Below are 16,211 nucleotides of genomic sequence, written 5' to 3'. Positions count from 1 at the left end.
AATAAAGCTGTTGGACTTTAACCTATGACTTCTTATTGTGCCCACCCCAGTCCAGCATCGTATCTCCACATCGTGGCCTTATTAATCAAGCAAGCCCCTTATTAATCAAGAACACCAGATGAGTGCTTGAGGTGCTGTTACCTCAGGGGTTACAGACCAAGAGCTGGCGGTTGGAATTAGAGAGAATTAGGGGTGAATTGCTCTGGCAATGGGGGCAGGGAGAGAGGTGAAGTGCCTTCTTCAGCACTGCAATTATATGTGATTCTATCCTGATTGCCAGCCTAGATTTTACGTTCCAGTCTCTCCAGCAGGGTTGCATCCGAGAAATTTCTGAGCCCGTCACGTGAATCAGTGGGTGCATGGATGAGGGGTGGGGGAAGCGGCATAAGTAATGGAAGATCGTGAAGCAAAACAAATAAAGGCAACCTGCTGTTGAGTCCTCCCACCGCCAGGAGGCGACCAGTTGGCCGACCACATAAAATATGCTTGCGAGACGGATCTTGTCAGACTTCGCGCATCACGTTAGCCCCGCCCCCTGGACGTGATCTTCCCCACCCCCCCGTTGAGATTTAGTCTAATATATGTTAAGAAAATTCAGACGTCACGCAGTGGGCCCCGCCCTCCCTGGAGGAGAATTCCGGCCAAAGCGAAGGAGCCAGCCACAAATCCGAAAGTATATGCTAATCGCTCGGCACGCGATTGGTGGAGCGGGCCGCTGCGCCGTGAATAATGAATGCTCAATGAGGCCGGAGGGGCGGGGCCGCCGCAGCCGTTAGGCAGCCGGGTATTTTTTTCAATGATTATATCAAGGGGGAGGGGGGGTGGTGTGGGGAGGGAAAGCGAAATAGAGAGAAGGGATTAAAAAAAAAAGAAAGAGGCCGGCCGCGGAGATTTACAATCCGACTCCATCCGGAGCCTGGCGTCGCGTTATTTATTTTTTCAATCGGTGTCCAGATAGTGTCGGCCCGGAGGAAGGAGCCCGGGTGAGTATTGCGGGCGGATGGTTGCCGGTTGGACGGTTATTGGGAGAGTCTTTTTGAATGTTTTGGGTGCCGGGGAGGATCCGGCCTGGAGCCGGGCGCCATTTTGTTTGGAGGATGTTTCAGACCAGACCGGCCGGCAGCCCGGTCACAGGGCTGGGGTTTGGGAGGGGTGGGGAGAGCGTTATAAACCATTCCTCTCGTCAGGACAGAGAGGAAAGGAGGGGGAGACAGACAGACAGACAGAGAGGGGGGTGGAGACGCCCCCCCCCCCCCCCCCCTCTTTCACCCTCTGTTTACAAGCCCTATCAAATACACAACCTGTTTATATCAAATATTTACAAGAGGAGGCATTCAGAATGTTATCCCCAGTTTCCACTTTAAACCCTGTCTGGATGTGAATTTACAGATGATCCCATCCACCTCTTCTTGACTGGTGTTGCCAAATATTCGGTCCCCTGGCATTGTTCACTCTTTAGCAAATCACTGGTCTGTTCGTCTTGTTTCCTTTTTATTCGAGTAGTATTCAATTTTTAGATTTTGAAGAAAATAGGTAAAATGGTTTTATTCTTCTGTAGTGGCCAGCATTTAGGTGGCTGTTCAGGGGATAAAAGAGAGTGAGGCTTTGTCTGTTTACCCTCTTTATTTTTAGGGTTTCTCTCAGTGCCCCTAAGGTAGGTCTTTCATTTGCTCCTGCTTTTTCTTTGTAACTCCCCCCCTTTAAAAAAAAAAAAATGGTTATCTTGATAGATCCAGAGAGAAAGGGCTTTTATTTTGCGTTTTTTTTTTAAATTGAGAGAAGTGGTTTGCTGGCTTTTTTGTAAGGGGGTGGATGCGAGTGCGTAAGCCACAACGGTGCTGTGTGTATTCAACCTCATGCTGCATGCACTCTCCAACTCCATATTTTCATCCAGCTAAACTTTGCTATTCCTGACCCTACACACAAGTGCTGACTGCTTCATGCTGTTCAAGATGTTTTTGTTATGATATAGATTTCATTATACAATTTTGTCTTCCTGGTGTTGCTCTTAACACTGCTGCATACTTTGGACACTTGCCCCAGCAAAGTTGACTCTTTCTTCCTATGCACCTGTTCTGTGGAACATCACTCAAAAATATCTCTGCCCTCAATTTCTGCATATCTCCCTTCCACCTCAGCTCCTGACTCTCTGTAACATTTTCTGATATCTTCGCTGCACAGAATGCATATGATGCTGACCAAACACGGATAGGGGACAATGGGTGCATAAGCAAATACTGTGTATGTCAGGATGATACAAGAACTGACTGCTGTCCTTATAGTTTAAAAAACTGTTTGAGCGTATTTTATCATTCCTTTTAAAGTGAATGTTCGGTTTGAAGGCAGATGCAACAGCATGCCTTTCTACAGTATGAGGTAAATGACTGGGTAATATTTACGGCGCTGATGGTGGCGGTATAAATATTGGCCGCGATACCAGGAGAATTGTCTGCTCGTCTTTGTGCCCGTAAAAGAACCATCAGCATGGTGATCAGGAAACGCGGAGTTCATTTTAACATTTAGCCTGAAAGATGGCACCCAGCACTTGCTCAGTCCTGCATTGAAATGCCAATTGTAGATGTTGTGCCCAAGGGGCTTGAAGCTGCGAGTTTCTGACATGGGCAAGTGTGACACCAGTGAGCCGAAAGAAACCTTGCCCCTGCTCAAGTAAGGCAATCCTAGAATGTTCTGATTAAGAGTGTCATGCAACCTTGGGCATTTATCAAGCCACAATGTTGACATTCTGCTTGCTGTTTTGAATGTTCACTTGGAAGATCTACCTGACACACCTCCCTTTTTTCCCCATCTGTGGTATTTGTACAAATATTTGATTCCTCCTTGGGTGTCCCCAATAACACTACAATATGGCACCTGTGCTTTATGGCATGCACTAGCTATTAGGCAACCCTATATAATCATTGTGTTGTGCACTGTATTCTGTTTATTGTAATGATCTTGGATTCTTGGCCTGGAGGATTTTGATTTGAATTCGATCTGTTTTGCCAGTCACCATGGCAATATCCTCAAAGCAAGTAATTGGTTGCTCCTTGTAACCTGGACCTCTTGAAGTACCAAGCAAGTCAAATTTAATATATATATTTATTTATATTTGTCTTTTCCGAGGTGTGTTGTCTTTTGTACAACTCCTCGGTTTCCTGCCTCATACCTGGGTTGTGGAGGGCTGCAATCATTATTGTGATGTCACTATAAGCCTTTTATAAGTAGTACTGGCTGGAGACAGGCACCAGGGCCCCAGTGCTCAACACAAATTCACCAAAGTTGCTTCTTAGAACAAAGGAAAGTACAGCACAGGAACAGGCCCTCCAAGCCTGCGCCGACCATGCTGCCTGTCTAAACTAAAATCTTCCACACTTCCAGGGTCCGTATCCCTCTATTCCCATCCTATTCATGTATTTGTCAAGATGCCCCTTAAATATCACTATCGTCCCTGCTTCCACCACCACCTCCGGCAGCGAGTTCCAGGCACCCACTACCTTCTGTGTTTTTTTTTAAAAAAACTTCCCTTGTACATCTCCTCTAAACCTTGCCCCTCACACCTTAAAGCTATGCCCCCTAGTAATTGACCCCTCTATCTTGGGGAAAAAGCCTCTGACTGTCCAATCTGTCTATTCACCTCATGATTTTGTAGACCTCTATCAGGTACCCCTCAACCTCTGTTGTTCCAGTGAGAACAAACCGAGTTTATTCAACCTCTCATAGCAATGCCCTCCATACCAGGCAACATCTTGGTAAATCTCTTCTGCACCCTCTCTAAAGCCTCCACATCCTTCTGGTAGTGTGGCGACCAGAATTGAACACTATACTCCAAGTGTGGTCTAACTAAGGTTCTATACAGCTGCAACATGACTCGCCAATTTTTATACTCGATGCCCTGGCCAATGAAGGCAAGCATGCCATATGCCTTCTTGAATACCTTCTCCACCTGTGTTGCCCCTTTCAGTTACCTGTGGACCTGTACACCTAGATCTCTCTGACTAGTGTGAGTGAACCTAAAAGGTTTCACTGACTTCAGCTGAGTAAGTAGCTTCTTCAGATCACACTCGTGTATTCAGTCATTGTAGGTAGAAAATGGTGGAGTAGGTTGCATTCTTGGCTGGTGGTTGTGAAGTCTCTAATTGTTTCTGGTTGAGGCAGGCCCCACCGATGCACCATTTTGACCTCTTAAGCTTCAGTGCGAATTCGATTGCATTTGTGGGCCTTTTCTTTCCATGTTCTTGAACCCAGTCGTATCATGAGCTGAGCACCGCTGAGGTTTAGCCACAGCGATGACTGTCGGAAACCATGTCTTTGGAGGACACCGGCTGAATAAGCAGTCCCACTGGTGTTATTGAGCAGATAGGTTTGTTTTGTTTTGTGCCTTGCAATGGCCGTTGTACAATAAATGTTTAACTGTGCTAAATTTAGATTTCCTTAAATTCCATTTCATATGCATAATATCTATTGTCTGAAGAACCTGATTGGGCGCTGAAGTGAGCCAGTTGGGATGCAAGAGCAGCCATGTTTTCCAGCTGTTATTTCTCCTCTTTGACTGTCCCGCACCTGGAGCATTGTGTGCTGTTTTGGTTTCCCTACCTAAGAAAGGATATATCTATTTGCTGTAGAGGGAGTGCAGTAGATAGGATGCTCCCGCCAACCCTGGTTTGATCAACCTATGAGGAGAGATTGACTCAACTGGATTCGCTACAGTTTAAAATGATGAGAGGAGATCCGGTTGTAATGTATAAAGTTCTAACGGGGCTGGGAAGTCTAGATGCAGGGAGGATGTTTTCCCTGGTTAGGTAGTCCGAACCAGGGGACACAGTCTCAAGATGTGGAGTAGACCATTTAGAACTGAGATGAGGAAACTTTCTTGACTCAAACGTTAATGAGCATGTTGAATTCGCTACCTGTGAAGGCCGAGTAACTTCAAGAAAGAGATGATTTTTTAAAGATTTGAATGGCATCAAGGGGGGTGGGGGGGGCGGGGTGGAGGGAGGGAGGGAGTGGGAGTATGGCATTGAAATGGAGGATCAGCCATGATCCGATTGAATGGCGATGGCGGAGCAGGCTTGAAGGGCTGAATTATCTACTTTCGTTTTGATGTTTATATTGTCACTTGGATATTGTAGAGGAGGGGAAGAGACTTCTTTACTATTTGGCAAACTCTTAGTAATACCAGAGCGCAAATGTCTGAAGATGGACCAGACTCTTTGCAACATCGGCATCCTATTGATACAGGAGCTTCCAGTCCTGTATCAATTGTCACAACCATTTCAGTTGTAATATTGCCCAGCTGCACCCCTGCTGAAACCTTCATATATGTATTTGTTGCTTCCAGAATACACTACAATGTTCTTGTTTCACCCTTCTAACACAATCTCACTCAAAACTCTGCTGCCTGTATATGAACTTGCATCATGTCCCATTCCCTCATCACCGCTCTCTAACCGTCACTGGCCTCCCAATTCAGTCTAGCTGTTTTGCATTTCTCATCCTTGTGTCCAGATCCTTTGATGTCTCCCTCTAACCTCCTACACTTGGTTCCTCCAATAATTGAGCATCTCCCCATTTTCCTTTGTCCCAGCATTGGGCTGTCCCTTCAACTGTTTAGGCCCTAAAGACTGAAATTTGCTCCCTTAATTTTTAAGACCCTCCTTTAAACCCAGTTTTTGGCTTATAATATCATTTCCTGTGGTCGAAGTTTGCTTCATATGACTTGGGATGCTTAACTATGTTAAAGCTGCTGCAAATCCAAGTTGTGTTTATGTGCATAAATCTTGCATATGTGTATTCCACTCTGCATTGGCACCACTTGTCTTCGGGCAAGTGATCTTGACAGATGGTGAGGGATCAGTGGAGGCTCCAAGCCAAGATGCGTATGTTAAGGATTGATGGCTGGTCGCTGTTTCCTGTGGTCCTTTTGGTAGATTTCATTGTAACCAGGACAGCAATTTTACCTGAAATGTGGGGCTCGTTGGTTGAGTCATTGGGATAATGTTACGTGATTGCTGCATAAGTGTTTGAAGGCACCGGGGTATGTTTGTGTGTATCTGGTCTTTGAATTCGCACTTGCTAGTCTTGTATTTCTTATTCTTTCTTTGGGGGCTAGTTTTGTTCAGTGGACTAGGCAGCTGGTATGTGATGCAGAAGGAGGCCAGCAGCACGCGTTCAATTCCTTTACCGGCTGAGGTTATTCATGAAGGCCCATCTTCTCAATCTGAGGTGTGGTGATCCTCAGGTTAAAGCGCCACCAGTCAGCTCGTCCCCTCAAAGGGAAGCAGCCTATGGCCACCTGGGACTATGGCAACTTTTTTTTTTATTAAATATTTTATTGAAAATTTTTGGTCAACCAACACAGTACATTGTGCATCCTTTACACAATATTATAACAGCACAAATAACAATGACCTATTTTATATAAACAAAAAATGAATAAATACTAAATAACAAAAATGAAAACTAGCCCTAATTGGCAACTGCCTTGTCACAAGTAACACTCTCCAAAAATATAATTTAACAGTCCAATATATAATTATCTGTGGCAACGACCTATACATACTATACAGTATATATTAACAACCCTGAGAGTCCTTCTGTTTCCTTCCCCCCCCCCCCCCCCCCGAATCCTGGGCTGCTGCTGCTGCCGCCTTCTTTTTCCCATTCCGTCTATCTATCTGCGAGGTATTCGACGAACGGTTGCCACCGCCTGGTGAACCCTTGAGCCGACCCCCTTAGGACGAACTTAATCCGCTCTAGCTTTATAAACCCCGCCATGTCATTTATCCAGGTCTCCACCCCCGGGGGCTTGGCTTCTTTCCACATTAGCAATATCCTGCGCCGGGCTACTAGGGACGCAAAGGCCAAAACATCGGCCTCTCTCGCCTCGTGCACTCCCGGCTCTTGTGCAACCCCAAATATAGCCAACCCCCAGCTTGGTTCGACCCGGACCCCCACTACTTTTGAAAGCACCTTTGTCACCCCCATCCAAAACCCCCGTAGTGCCGGACATGACCAAAACATATGGGTATGATTCGCTGGGCTTCTCGAGCACCTCGCACATCTATCCTCCACCCCAAAAAATCTACTGAGCCGTGTTCCAGTCATATGCGCCCTGTGTAATACCTTAAACTGAATCAGGCTTAGCCTGGCACACGAGGACGACGAGTTTACCCTGCTTAGGGCATCTGCCCCTCCTCGATCTCCTCCCCCAGCTCTTCTTCCCATTTCCCTTTTAGTTCATCTACCATAGTCTCCCCTTCGTCCCTCATTTCCCTATATATATCTGACACCTTACCATCCCCCACCCATGTCTTTGAGATCACTCTGTCCTGCACCTCTTGTGTCGGGAGCTGCGGGAATTCCCTCACCTGTTGCCTCGCAAAAGCCCTCAGTTGCATATACCTGAATACATTCCCTTGGGGCAACCCATATTTCTCGGTCAGCGCTCCCAGACTCGCGAACTTCCCATCCACAAACAGATCTTTCAGTTGCGTTATTCCTGCTCTTTGCCACATTCCATACCCCCCATCCATTCCCCCCGGGGCAAACCTATGGTTGTTTCTTATCGGGGACCCCCCCAAGGCTCCAGTCTTTCCCCTATGCCGTCTCCACTGTCCCCAAATCTTCAGTGTAGCCACCACCACTGGGCTTGTGGTGTAGTTCCTCGGTGAGAACGGCAATGGGGCTGTCACCATAGCCTGTAGGCTAGTCCCCCTACAGGACGCCCTCTCTAATCTCTTCCACGCCGCTCCCTCCTCTTCTCCCATCCACTTACTCACCATTGAAATATTAGCGGCCCAATAATACTCACTTAGGCTCAGTAGTGCCAGCCCCCCCCTATCCCTGCTACGCTGTAAGAATCCCTTCCTCACTCTCGGGGTCTTCCCGGCCCAGACAAAACCCATGATGCTCTTTTCAATCCTTTTTTAAAAAAAGCCTTCGTGATCACCACCGGGAGGCACTGAAACACAAAGAGGAATCTCGGGAGGACCACCATCTTAACCGCCTGCACCCTCCCTGCCATTGACAGGGATACCATATCCCATCTCTTGAAATCTTCCTCCATCTGTTCCACCAACCGCGTTAAATTTAACCTGTGCAATGTGCCCCAATTCTTAGCTATCTGGATCCCCAGATAACGAAAGTCCCTTGTTACCTTCCTCAACGGTAGGTCCTCTATTTCTCTACTCTGCTCCCCTGGATGCACCACAAACAACTCACTTTTCCCCATGTTCAATTTATACCCTGAAAAATCCCCAAACTCCCCAAGTATCCGCATTATTTCTGGCATCCCCTCCGCCGGATCCGCCACGTATAGTAGCAAATCGTCCGCATACAAAGATACCCGGTGTTCTTCTCCTCCCCTAAGTACTCCCCTCCACTTCTTGGAACCCCTCAACGCTATCGCCAGGGGCTCAATCGCCAGTGCAAACAATAATGGGGACAGAGGGCATCCCTGCCTTGTCCCTCTATGGAGCCGAAAATATGCAGATCCCCGTCCATTCGTGACCACGCTCGCCACTGGGGCCCTATACAACAGCTGCACCCATCTAACATACCCCTCTCCAAAACCAAATCTCCTCAACACCTCCCACAAATAATCCCATTCCACTCTATCAAATGCTTTCTCGGCATCCATCGCCACTACTATCTCCGTTTCTCCCTCTGGTGGGGCCATCATCATTACCCCTAACAACCTCCGTATATTCGTGTTCAGCTGTCTCCCCTTCACAAACCCAGTTTGGTCCTCGTGGACCACCCCCGGGACACATTCCTCTATTCTCATTGCCATTACCTTGGCATCTACATTTAGGAGGGAAATAGGTCTGTAGGACCCGCATTGTAGCGGGTCCTTTTCCTTCTTTAAGAGAAGCGATATCGTTGCTTCAGACATAGTCGGGGGCAGTTGTCCCCTTTCCTTTGCCTCATTAAAGGTCCTCGTCAGTACCGGGGCGAGCAAGTCCACATATTTTCTATAGAATTCGACTGGGAATCCATCCGGTCCCGGGGCCTTTCCCGTCTGCATGCTCCTAATTCCTTTCACCACTTCTTCTACCTCGATCTGTGCTCCCAGTCCCACCCTTTCCTGCTCTTCCACCTTGGGAAATTCCAGCCGATCCAAGAAGCCCATCATTCTCTCCCTCCCCTCCGGGGGTTGAGCTTCATATAATTTTTTATAAAATGTCTTGAACACTCCATTCACTCTCTCCGCTCCCCGCTCCATCTCTCCTTCCTCATCCCTCACTCCCCCTATTTCCCTCGCTGCTCCCCTTTTCCTCAATTGGTGTGCCAGCAACCTGCTCGCCTTCTCCCCATATTCGTACTGTACACCCTGTGCCTTCCTCCATTGTGCCTCTGCAGTGCCTGTAGTCAGCAAGTCAAATTCCACATGCAGCCTTTGCCTTTCCCTGTACAGTCCCTCCTCCGGTGCTTCCGCATATTGTCTGTCCACCCTCAAAAGTTCTTGCAGCAACCGCTCCCGTTCCTTACTCTCCTGCTTCCCTTTATGTGCTCTTATTGATATCAGCTCCCCTCTAACCACCGCCTTCAACGCCTCCCAGACCACTCCCACCTGGACCTCCCCATTATCATTGAGTTCCAAGTACTTTTCAATGCATCCCCTCACCCTTAGACACACCCCCTCATCCGCCATTAGTCCCATGTCCATTCTCCAGGGTGGGCGCCCTCCTGTTTCCTCCCCTATCTCCAAGTCCACCCAGTGTGGAGCGTGATCCGAAATGGCTATAGCCGTATACTCCGTTCCCCTCACCTTCGGGATCAATGCCCTACCCAGCACAAAAAAGTCTATGCGCGAGTAGACTTTATGGACATAGGAGAAAAACGAGAACTCCTTACTCCTAGGTCTACTAAATCTCCACGGGTCTACACCTCCCATCTGCTCCATAAAATCTTTAAGCACCTTGGCTGCTGCCGGCCTCCTTCCAGTCCTGGACTTCGACCTATCCAGCCCTGGTTCCAACACCGTATTAAAATCTCCCCCCATTATCAGCTTTCCCGTCTCTAGGTCCGGAATGCGTCCTAGCATCCGCCTCATAAAATTGGCATCATCCCAGTTCGGGGCATATACGTTTACCAAAACCGCCGTCTCCCCCTGTAGTTTGCCACTCACCATCACGTATCTGCCCCCGTTATCCGCCACTATAGTCTTTGCCTCGAACATTACCCGCTTCCCCACTAATATAGCCACCCCCCTGTTTTTCGCATCTAGCCCCGAATGGAACACCTGCCCCACCCATCCTTTGCGCAGCCTAACCTGGTCTATCAGTTTCAGGTGTGTTTCCTGTAACATAACTACATCTGCCTTAAGTTTCTTAAGGTGTGCGAGTACCCGTGCCCTCTTTATCAGCCCGTTCAGCCCTCTCACGTTCCACGTGATCAGCCGAGTTGGGGGGCTTCCTACCCCCCCCCCCCTTGTCGATTAGCCATCACCTTTTTCCAGCTCCTCACCCAGTTCCCACGCAGCTGTATCTCCCCCAGGCGGTGCCCCCCCGCCCATCCTCTCCCGTACCCGCTCCCCCCTCTCCCCAGCAGCAGCAACCCAGTAATTCCCCCCTCCCACCCCCCCCGCTAGATCCCCCGCTAGCGTAATTACTCCCCCCATGTTGCTCCCAGAAGTCAGCGAACTCTGGCTGACCTCGGCTTCCCCCCGTGACCACGGCTCGCACCGTGCGACGCCCCCTCCTTCCTGCTTCTCTATTCCCGCCATAATTATCATAGCGCGGGAACCAAGCCCGCGCTTCTCCCTTGGCCCCGCCCCCAATGGCCAACGCCCCATCTCCTCTACCTCCCCACCTCCCCCCATCACCACCTGTGGGAGAGAGAAAAGTTACCACATCGCAGGATTAGTACATAAAACCCCTCTTTGCCCCCCACATTCGCCCCACCACTTTGTTCGAACGTTCTTTTTAATAACCCACTCATTCCAGTTTTTCTTCCACAATAAAAGTCCACGCTTCATCCGCCGTCTCAAAGTAGTGGTGCCTCCCTCGATATGTGACCCACAGTCTTGCCGGTTGCAGCATTCCAAATTTTATCTTCTTTTTATGAAGCACCGCCTTGGCCCGATTAAAGCTCGCCCTCCTTCTCGCCACCTCCGCACTCCAGTCTTGATAAACGCGGATCACCGCGTTCTCCCATTTACTGCTCCGAGTTTTCTTCGCCCATCTAAGGACCATTTCTCTATCCTTAAAACGGAGGAATCTCACCACTATGGCTCTGGGAATTTCTCCTGCTCTCGGTCCTCGCGCCATAACTCGGTATGCTCCCTCCACCTCCAACAGTCCTGCCGGGGCCTCCGCTCCCATTAACGAGTGCAGCATTGTGCTCACATATGCCCCGACGTCCGCTCCCTCCACACCTTCAGGAAGACCAAGAATCCTCAGGTTGTTCCTCCTTGCGTTGTTTTCCAGTGCCTCCAACCTTTCTACACATCGTTTCTGATGTGCCTCCTGCGTCTCCGTCTTCACCACCAGGCCCTGTATATCGTCCTCATTCTCGGCTGCCTTCGCCTTCACGACCCGAAGCTCCCGCTCCTGGGTCTTTTGTTCCTCCTTTAGCCCTTCGATCGCCTGTAGTATCGGGGCCAACAGCTCTTTCTTCATTTCCTTTTTTATCTCTTCCACACAGCATTTCAAGAACTCTTGTTGTTCAGGGCCCCATGTTAAACTGCCACCTTCCGACGCCATCTTGGTTTTTGCTTGCCTTCCTTGCCGCTGTTCCAAAGGATCCACTGCAATCTGGCCACTTTCCCCTCCTTTTTCCATCCATGTCCAGGGGGAATTCCCTTCTGGTTTACCGCACAGTGTTTTTAGCTGTTAAAATTGCCGTTGGGGCTCCTATTAAGAGCCCAAAAGTCCGTTCCACCGGGAGCTGCCGAAACGTGCGACTTAGCTGGTCATCGCCGCACCCGGAAGTCTCGACTATGGCAACTTAACCGCTATTTCCCATGGCTTGTGTTTTCTTTTGTGTAATATCCTCTTGAGGATCCAAGTTTCCAATGATCACGTTATCGATTCCTCCTCTTGTGAAACAAAGTTTGCTTTGGCTCCATTACTCCCCCCCCCCCCCCCCCCCCCCCCACTCACACACACACACACACGCACACACACCCTGTCAGAATACGTTCTCTTCTGAAAGCAAGAAGCCGTCCATTTCCAGGAATCTGGGCACATTGTCTGCATCGTCAACTCCCAAGGACCAGTTTTAAAATCGGATAAAATCATGTATAAACTGAATCATGTTAGCGTTGGCCGATATACAGAACAAAGCTGAATCGTGCTCTCGGTGCACATTCCAGCAGGGAAGTTGCTGGATAATGACCAGGAGAAGGATCCAGTGTCCTTTGTGCCCCAACATAAAAGATGCTTTGGTAAATCATAGCTGCCCCAGTTGGGAGCACTTGCTGAGTACCATGGTGTTCAGTGCAATTGAAGCAGGGGCCTTCCACCTCTGCCTCTACCTGCAGTACAGTTACGAAATGAGCCCCCAAGCGAGACCGCATTCTCTGCTTTCTTGCAGGACTGTTTAAGACCAAATCTGCTGGATGCCTGGAAGGAAAACAACTTGGAAATATCAAATAATGGAAACTTCAGAATTTCAACTGTAATCCTTCTGCTGTTTTGGAGCAGTGGCATTCTAGATGTTCCATAGGGATCAGTTTTGTCATAGTCCTTGTAAAATCTATTTCAATAATCTGGTAAAAGAGAGCCTGAGTTTGGCCTGACATCACTGGTGAGAGTGTGCAGTTGTGTGAAATTGTAGAAACAGAGACTGAAGAGTGAGAGTATGTTCTATATTAAGGTGTTCAGTCTTCCTATGGACTGACTCGCCCCGCTGCTGCTTCCTGTTTGTTTATAATTTTAGCTGTGTAGTTAGGGTGATGGTTCTCTGCTGTGCCTAAATACCGGAGCACATGATTCTTTACTATTGTACGCTGCACAGAGGAGGCTGTGACCCAGTGATTTGACTGGTCCTTCATTGGCGTACTTTTACTGTAAGAGATTACTTTGTGAAAATGGGTGTTCCGAGGCTAGATCTCTGTTTGTAACAAGGTGGTGTAGGCTCAGGATTATAATAATCTTTTATTATTGTCACAAGTAGGCTTGCATTAACACTGCAATGATGTTACTGTGAAAATCTCCTAGTCGCCACACTCTGCTGCCTGTTCGGGTACACTGAGGGAGAATTCAGAATGGCCAATTCACCTAACGAGCACGCCTTTCGGGACTTGTGGGAGGAAACCCATGCACTCACTGGGAGAACGTGCAGACTCTGCACAGACAGTGACCCAAGCTGCAAATTGAACCTGGGACCCTGGCGCTGTGAAACAACAGTGTTAAACACTGTGCTACTGTGCCACCCACACAGCAAATTGTAATGATCTGATAATCTAGTTCTTCAATGGTGATTGAAGAGTACCTATTAGTGAGGACACTGAAAAAAATCATGCTCTTCAAAAAAGCACCATGGGATCTATTACGACCACCCAAACAGGCAGATGAGGCCTCTATTTACTGTCTCAACTGAGTGTCCACCTCAATATTTGAGCTCGAGCCCTGAACTTGGGACTTGAATCTCAGAGCCTCGTGATTCAGAGGCAGGGATGCTACCAACTGAGTCATGGCTGGCACTTAATGTGAATCTATGCATAGATTGCCAGCCTGCAGTATGAGGGGTGTTGCACCCAAACATCGAGCTAAGCCAGTGATTGCTGCAGGTAACCTAGTCCTAATTTTATCTTCAGTTTTGCCTTTGTGGTTGCTACCCTGACTGCAGTGGTCTACATTGCCACAGACCAGGGTTGGACTGAGCATCTTCATGTCTGTGGAGTTTTCTTTTGGGAAGAGCTCGTTTGTAATGGTGGAATTTCCAGTGAGGGGGAGATTAGACAAAGATGATATCTTGCACAGGAAGAATTCGGCTAGACATGAAGTGCTTTGCAAAAATAAAATCCAATCACTTAAATCTGTGTCTGAATTATGATCTATGGCCAGCACTCAACCTTTTGTTTTCATTTGAAGATATAAGGATTAAGTGAGGTGATGTTTCTGACAGGATGTTTTAAAAGTAACTGCAGTTGATTTAAAGGCTCTGATGAATATCCTGCCCCCTGACACTCTCTTCTCCTTGGAAGCAGCTGCTTGGACCAGACACTACTGTGTTTGATTTTGGTCGGTCTTTGGTTAACTGCTCTGAGGTGGGTGTGGGGGCAGTTGGATGCTAGTTAAGTTGGACTTGACTGATACCCCATCGATTCAAATAATGTCTATTGTCTCGCTGTTTAGCTTGCCCAAAGAAAATACCAGTTAACTGATATACTGGAGAGCATCTGTCTCTTGTGGAACTTGTACCCTGGCTTATGGTTACGCCTTCAGGAGCGGCATTGGGAGAATTGATTTTTGTTTCAAAAGTTGTTGGAGTTGACCTTCATATGTACTTTGCATTCCACGTGAGGTAACTACCTCCCTGTGTGTGTTGTGTGTGTTGTGTGTGTTGTGTGTGTTGTGTGTGTTGTGTGTGTTGTGTGTGTTGTGTGTGTTGTGTGTGTTGTGTGTGTTGTGTGTGTTGTGTGTGTTGTGTGTGTTGTGTGTGTTGTGTGTGTTGTGTGTGTTGTGTGTGTTGTGTGTGTTGTGTGTGTTGTGTGTGTTGTGTGTGTTGTGTGTGTTGTGTGTGTTGTGTGTGTTGTGTGTGTTGTGTGTGTTGTGTGTGTTGTGTGTGTTGTGTGTGTTGTGTGTGTTGTGTGTGTTGTGTGTGTTGTGTGTGTTGTGTGTGTTGTGTGTGTTGTGTGTGTTGTGTGTGTTGTGTGTGTTGTGTGTGTTGTGTGTGTTGTGTGTGTTGTGTGTGTTGTGTGTGTTGTGTGTGTTGTGTGTGTTGTGTGTGTTGTGTGTGTTGTGTGTGTTGTGTGTGTTGTGTGTGTTGTGTGTGTTGTGTGTGTTGTGTGTGTTGTGTGTGTTGTGTGTGTTGTGTGTGTTGTGTGTGTTGTGTGTGTTGTGTGTGTTGTGTGTGTTGTGTGTGTTGTGTGTGTTGTGTGTGTTGTGTGTGTTGTGTGTGTTGTGTGTGTTGTGTGTGTTGTGTGTGTTGTGTGTGTTGTGTGTGTTGTGTGTGTTGTGTGTGTTGTGTGTGTTGTGTGTGTTGTGTGTGTTGTGTGTGTTGTGTGTGTTGTGTGTGTTGTGTGTGTTGTGTGTGTTGTGTGTGTTGTGTGTGTTGTGTGTGTTGTGTGTGTTGTGTGTGTTGTGTGTGTTGTGTGTGTTGTGTGTGTTGTGTGTGTTGTGTGTGTTGTGTGTGTTGTGTGTGTTGAATATCTGCGTGTTGGCTTTGAAACATATTACCTTGAATCAGCAAACCAACCATTTACCTAGCTCTGAGGCACTGGCCATGTGTGGCCGCTGACGCTGTGCATTGTGGCGTTGGCTTTCCACAACCCTAACTATAATTGCTATGGGCAAAAATGGCTGTAAACCTCTCTGCTCCTTTGAATATTGAGGGTAATGAGTGAAGTATTAGGATAGGCTTTCCAATCTGCAGAAGTGACCTGGTGGGATCATTTGGGAGATGACTGAATCTCCTGTTTATTAGATTTAAAACGCCAGATAAATGAAAATTGTTGATTTCTGGGCTTCTAGCTGGGGTGAGCAGAGGTTTTCCACTACAAGTGTTTAAAACTGTGTTACTGCCTTAGGTTGCTTCCCTATGCTATTTACATCCTTAAACGTTGGGATGGTAAATCTCACAGGCTGCGAGGTGGCTATAAAGGCAATCTTTTATGCCTCAGTTCCATAACACCAATACAGCTTGTCATGAAATATTGATTAGTTAAGTGAAATATAAATAATTAAATTCATGTATAATTAGGATATTATACTTCAGAAATGAATAAATGGTTACCTTAGTTAAACAGGCCAACAGACCTTGCCCAAAAGCCTTTGCAGATACATGCCCAGGACATCTCATCAGATGGAACTTTTCCAAACTGTTTTATATGAACATCCTGGTAAAGGTTGTTACAAAAGCTTACACAGGGCACAGATACAGCATAATAGTGTCCCAGGAATAGTAGAATATTTAAGCTCGGTGTGGTAGTCACCACTGTTGTATTATATTGTATATACTGTACTGCATACGAGGGTATAACGGTAAGGCCCCTCCCTGTACTACAGGTACGGGGGTAGATCCCTGCCTGCTGGCTCCGCCCA

At 47.6% G+C, this 16,211-nt stretch overlaps 1 protein-coding gene across 8 annotated transcripts in view; it reads left to right on the top strand.

The window, feature by feature from the left end:
• Positions 1-823: 823 nt before the first annotated feature.
• The window catches only part of prrc2a (proline-rich coiled-coil 2A), a 221,764-nt gene continuing 206,376 nt past the window's right edge, over positions 824-16,211 (top strand). For 7 of the 8 annotated variants that reach the window (XM_072475501.1, XM_072475498.1, XM_072475504.1 and 4 more), the window contains exon 1: positions 824-983. The gene's annotated coding sequence lies outside the window, so the exon portion shown is untranslated. The remainder of the gene's footprint in view (positions 984-16,211) is intronic. The other variant, XM_072475499.1, reaches the window with a different exon arrangement.

Source organism: Scyliorhinus torazame, chromosome 14 (assembly GCF_047496885.1).
Source record: "Scyliorhinus torazame isolate Kashiwa2021f chromosome 14, sScyTor2.1, whole genome shotgun sequence".
NCBI classification, from domain to species: Eukaryota; Metazoa; Chordata; class Chondrichthyes; order Carcharhiniformes; family Scyliorhinidae; genus Scyliorhinus; species Scyliorhinus torazame.
This window is presented reverse-complemented; position numbering and strand designations above follow the sequence as displayed.